Source organism: Meriones unguiculatus, chromosome 10 (genome assembly GCF_030254825.1).
Source record: "Meriones unguiculatus strain TT.TT164.6M chromosome 10, Bangor_MerUng_6.1, whole genome shotgun sequence".
NCBI classification, from domain to species: domain Eukaryota; kingdom Metazoa; phylum Chordata; class Mammalia; order Rodentia; family Muridae; genus Meriones; species Meriones unguiculatus.
Window position 1 is genome coordinate 4,667,161 of NC_083358.1, and position 6,097 is coordinate 4,673,257.

A 6,097-nucleotide genomic window follows, 5' to 3' on the forward strand; every position below is an offset into this window, starting at 1 on the left:
ACAGACTCAGTTATCCTGAAGTGGGACCTAGCAGGCTAAGGCGGACAGGAGGCCGCCCGAGGGCTTGCTTGGAGGGAAGGAGGGTTCACAAGCAGAAGGCCAAGTTCTTTCCCGCGGGCAGGTGTGTTTGGTCACCTGCACTCTCCTGATCACCGCTTTCGTGGGCTGTGCGTTGGCCACCAGGGACAGCGTTGTCTGCTCCTCACTGCAGGCTAATTTCAGAGGTGTGTTCGGTGTATGAAACAATGCACAGCAGAACCCCCCCCTACTCCCAAGGAAAGGGGGGGGGCGTTTATTGAAAGGCAGATTGGGGCCGGGAATTTGGCCCACCTGAGCAAACCAGGGCCTAAGATCCTGCCTGCTTTCTTCACGGTGGCAGCGAGGGCCTGGGCTGTGGAAAGGCCACTGCGTACCTCATACGTCTGGCTCTGCCACGGGTCCAGCATCATACACTCTCTCCTGCCTCGGGGCTGTCTGCCCCGATATTTCATTCTCGTGTTCTGTGACACAGAAAATTAAGGAGTCGTGGGAAGAAAGGAGCCCTCATCCTGGAATCTTGAAGTCTCTTGCTGACACAGCATGCAAAATTTGCTGTTGAGAGTGCCTGCTGTTCCTTGCCTGTGATCCCAGCACCCGGGAGGCATAGGCAGGAGGATAGTTTTGGGTTGAAGGCTCACCTGGGCTACACAGCAAGGAGTGGGAAACAAAGATAAAAGAGACACAATTCAAAAATAAATAAGTAAATAAAATTTAAAATAACAAAATGATTGCCTATGTAATTCTTTTAATACAGAGATATTTCCTTTAAGAATGTTAAAATAGCCATGAGTCATGCCTAAGGCCTGATTGTATGACCTTTGAGCTTAGCTTGCTTTCTTTCCCAGCTGTAAATCTGTAATATTCTGAGTAGATCATGGAAAAGATTACATTCAAAACACACGTCTTAGTTGGGCGCGGTGGCACAAGCCTTTGACTCCAGAACTCAGGAGGCAGAATCACACGGGCTTCCGAGTCTGAGGCCAGTCTGGTGTATAGAAGTGAGCTGTAGGCAAGCCAGGGCTGCACTGTGAGACCTTGCCTCATAAACAAGCAAACAGGCAAGCAAGAGAGCAAACAAAAATGTGTGTTAGTCTTTTGTTGCTTAATACAGAAAAAGAGTCTTTTGGCGCTTGTGACCTGGGTTTTTATCTTGGCTTCTCATTCTATCCAGTGTACCTCAGAAACAGCTCTGTATCTCATTTTTTAAAGGGAAAGGGAAACGGAGGCATAGCATTGCCGAGTGTGTGTGGGGAAGCATGTTTACAACCGCGTTCCTAAGAAATGAAGGAAGGAGAGTGGAGAGTTCAAGCCAGGCAGACTTGTGTGTCTAGTGAGCCTGAGCTTCATGAGCCCCTGTGCTGGCTGCTTTTTTGTCAACTTGACACAAGCTAGAAACTGAGAAGAATTCGCTGCGGTTGAGATTGGCCTGCTGGGGGCTGGTGCATGATTAGTGGCCCACCACACTGTGGGTGGCACCACCATGGGCAGGTGGCCTAGGTTCTGTGGGAAAGCAGGCTGCGCAAGCCACAAGGAGCAAGCCAGTGAGCAGCACCCCTCCGGGGCTTCTGCTTCAGTTCCGGCTCCCAGATTCTGCCTTAACTTCTTTAATGATGGACCTTGATGTGGAAGTGTAATCTGAAACAAATCTTTTCCTCCTCCAGTTGCTTTTGGTCATGGTGTTTTATTATGGCAGTAGAAAACCCCAATGAAGGGGGTTGGCGAGGTGGCTCAGGGTTAAGAGAGCTGGCTGCTTATCCAGAGGTCCTGAGTTCAATTCCCAGCAGCAACCACGTGGTGGCTCACAACCACTTGTACTGGGATCTGATGCCCTCTTCTGGCATGCGGGTGTACATGCACATAGAGCCAGATAGAGCACTCATATATGTAAAATAAATAAATATATCTTAAAAAAAAGTAAAGGTACTTGCCACCAAGCCTGATGACCTGTAACCTACATGATAGAAGGCTCATCTTCTGACCCCAGCGGTCACTCAGGCACAGTTAAAATCAAAGTCATACACATGCGTTTGTTGAGACGTCGCAGCTGTCTCTCAGTTATAAGGCTGGTCTCCAACTGGCTACAAAGCTTCGCCAGGGCTTTGGTAGGTGTGCAGCTCCGCGGGCTGAACTTGGGTGTCACGTGTGCTCAGTTACAAACCTTACCAGCCAGCCCCATCTTCAGCCAGGACTCTTCTCTCTTGAGAATGCCCCCCTCCCAAAACTGTGAAGGTCTGGATAGGCACGGCCATCACAGTCCCATGGGTGTGAATGCTTAGCCCATAGGGAGTGGCACTACTAGGAGGTGTGGGTGTTGGAGTGGGTGTGGTCTGGTTGGAGGAAGTGTGTCACTGTGGGGGCAGGCTTTGAGGTCTCCTCTGCTCAAGCCAACCCTGAGTGTGGCACACAGTCTCCTCCTGGCTGCCTTTGATAAAGATGCAGAACTAACTCTCAGCTATTTTCCAGCACCGTGTCTGCCGCACACCGCCACCCTTCCAGCCATGATGATGCTGGACTAAACCTCTGAAACTGTAGGCCAGCCCCAGTTAAATGCTTTCTTTTATAAAAGCTGCTGTGGTCCTGGTGTCTCTTCACAGCAATGGAAACACCATGTTCTTTTTCTTTCCTTTCTCTCTTTTCTCTGTTTTCTCTTTCCTTCTCTTGTGATTAATTCTTTATTAAAAGTGTAAGAAGGAGAGAGAGATGGCTCAGCAACTAAGAATGCTGGCTGCTCTTCCAGCAGACACAACTTCAATTCCCAGCACCCACACGACAGTTAACAACCTCTGTAATTCCAGTCCCAGGGAACTCCAATTTCCTCTCCTAGCCTCCATGGGTGTGATATACACATGGTTCACAGACACACATGCAGTAAAATACTAGTACATGTAAGAGAAAATTAAACAAGCCTTTAAAAAGATTTATTATTTTGAAATTTTATGTGTATGCGTGTGGGCCTGAATGTACCCCATGCATGCAAGTGACCTTGAAGCCCAGAAGAGAACATCAGATGCCCTGGCATGAGCGTTCCAGAGGGTTGTGAACCACCTGATGTGGATTCTGGGAACCAAACCCAGGTCCTGCAAGAGCAGCAAGTGTCCTAAATCATCTCTCCAGCCCCACCCCCTTCTCTTAATAAACTCCAACTTTGCTTCATACTGACTAGTTTTAGCTGGGCATGGTGGCTCATGCCTTTATCCCAGCACCTGAGAGGCACAGGCAGGTGGCTAGCTGCAAGTTCAAGGCCAACGTGGTCTGCAGAGTGAGTGCTGGGGCAGCCAGGGCTAGGTAGAGGGACCCTGTGTTAAAGAACAAACAAAACAAAGGCAGCTTCTGCTGATGAGGTCTCCGAAAAGAGCCCAGACTGCGGCAGGCAGCTGCATAGAGCTGCCTCTTGCTCCCTGTTGCAAATGAGTGTGGTACCTGCTGCTGAAATACTGTTGAGAGCTGTAACTTCCTAGACTTATTTTGTATCTAGTTTTGTTAGGGCTTAGGTACTTCCTTTCCTGTTTTCTTTTTGTCGTTATTGGCTTTATTTTTGATACAAAGTCTCACTCTGTAGCTGAGGCTGGGCCCAAACTATTATAGTCCAGACTGGCCTTGAATTGGCAACAGCCTTGCATCTTGGTGTTCTTGCTGGCCCCGAGGCAGGTGGCCCTGCTTGCTCGGCCTTCTGCTGCTCTGCTGGCTTCAGCCTCGGAGTGAAGCCAACAACTTCCAATTAAAGGGTTCAGAAGAACTAGTTCCCGGACCAGGAAGAGGCCGGTGTTACCTGACATCAGCCCTTCCTTCACATCCAAGTGTCCTTCCCATCACTGCTGCTGGCCAGGAGGAAGTCACTGGTCGTGGTGCTAATTTGTGTGCTGAGGGAAAGTGGACACAGACATCTTAGAAACTTACTCAGGGTAGCAGGGAAAAGCATGCTGTGGCTGGCCAGAGGGTGAGTTGTCTAAGTGTCCACAGTCACAGGTAGAACTGTTCTGCACCTTTCCTGTTCTCACTACAGCGCTTGACGTGTGTTTGTAAAATGGTTGCTCCCCTCAAAAGCCATATTTTTCTGCTTTGGGAAAAGTGAAGGCTGAGAGACTCCGGGAAAGGATGTTGTTTAGCAGGAAAGTAAGGCAAAACCAGAGAGAGCCCTCTGTTCTTGTAAGACCTGGGGTCTCACAGCTCAGGAGTTCAATCGCGCCCTTCCCAGAAACTCCCCCAGACCAAGACTCGTTGCAAAAGCAAGAGGTTTATTAACCATTGTACAACGGGGTCACCCCTGCTGGTCAGCAAAGAGTGGCACCGGGAGACAAAGGCCTTTAGGTTTTTAAAAGAAAAATTGCGGGAGATTTGAAGTTTTGGTTTTGGCAATTTAGGATTGGATGAGGAAGCTATAAAGTAAGATAATTGGTTAGTCTTAGGTGTTCAAGCTTGGCCAGTCCTGCCAAGTATGGATGCAGCTGCAATTGAAGGGGGGGGGTGGTTAGCTCATCCTTGAAAATTAGGGCTGCGGGCTCTTGGCTGGAGGTCAAAAGCTAATCAGAAGAAGTCTAGGTTCGTTGCTAAGAAACGCTATCTCAAGGACAAGGGTCTGGTCCTTCTTTTGCTGAGTGAAGGTCATTGCTTGCTTGCCCTTTTTTTATATAGGGTCACATTTCTTCACTCTCTGGAAAGGTACTAAGAGGCTTTAGCTTAACCTGGACCTAAAACTCAAAACTATAGGCTTTAGAAGACATATAGGTTACAAAGTTAGCCTAACCCTTTCATTTCCCCCTTCTCCTTGTAACTGCTTCAATCATGAAGCAGCTGCAGAGTGAGAATTTTATCTTAAGAATTTTTTTTTGACTCAACATTTCAGCCTGTAGAATGGGACAATGGGCCGATGATCCATCTTCTGGAATTTCTTCATGCTGATGATGGATCGTTGAAATCTCAGTTTAAAAGAGGCTGAAATGCTGGTCAAAAGTTGGGGAGAGTACATGGGTAAAGATTACTAGGAGCCAGTCAAAGGCTGGTCAATGAGGCAGTCCTTAACAGTCTCTGGTTAGTTGATCCAATTGAAGAGACAGGGAGCAGTCATGTCAGCTTCCAACAAGTCCAGATTTCAGTTTGCAGCCCAGAGTCAACCAGGTGAAAATCTGCTGAGACAAATTCAGACTAGAGACAGAAGTTAAGATTTGTCTGTTAGGGGCTGGAGAGATGGCTCAGTGGTTAAGAGCACTGTCTGCTCTTCCAAAGGTCATGATTTCAATTCCCAGCAACCACATGGTGGCTCACAACCATCTATAATGTGAACTGATTCCCTCCTCTGGCAGGTGTAAATGCAGATAGAACACTCATATACATAAAATAAATAAAATCTTAAAAAAAAAAAGAATTGTCTGTTAAATGGAAAAAGTGAGGAATCCCAACACCAGGGAAAAACTCTTCTGGGATCCATTTGAGCTATGCCAGATCTAGGTCTTATGACCTTTTGATTTTTATAAACTCATATAAATTTTTGGTACACAAAAGGAAACTCAGAAAAGTAACATATCAGCAAATCTAATACAGCAACATTTTGAGAGTAACAGATAAAAACTATATCCAACAGAATGGGTACCAGTCAGCTGTTTGTTTTATATCTTTTATAAACAACTTAAGTGTGTCCATGTGGCAGCCTTTTTGGAGTTAACGGCATCTGAGCAGCGGAACTCAGCTTCTTGGCTATTTTTTAAAGTCCAGTCTCTCACAGACTGACCTTGGTGGTCTTACAATGGACTGCTCTGACCCTGAGAAACTCCGTGCAACCATAGTAACCAGACAGCAGGCTCTGTGCAACCTTGAGTAAACCCTCCTATATTTTGGCTAAGTAAAATTGCCTGCGTGAGAAACTGCTTGTACTTTTTTTTTTACTTAAGTGTTAACCTGACGTCCATTAAATTGACACTTTGATCAGTATGTAGACCAACATTTTTTAGATTTTTATAACCTGAACTCCTATATCCTCAGACCCTATATAAACCTTATATTTTTTTTATTTAACTATTAATATAAGACATTGGCAACTGATGTAAAGCCTGTGAGCAGGGCA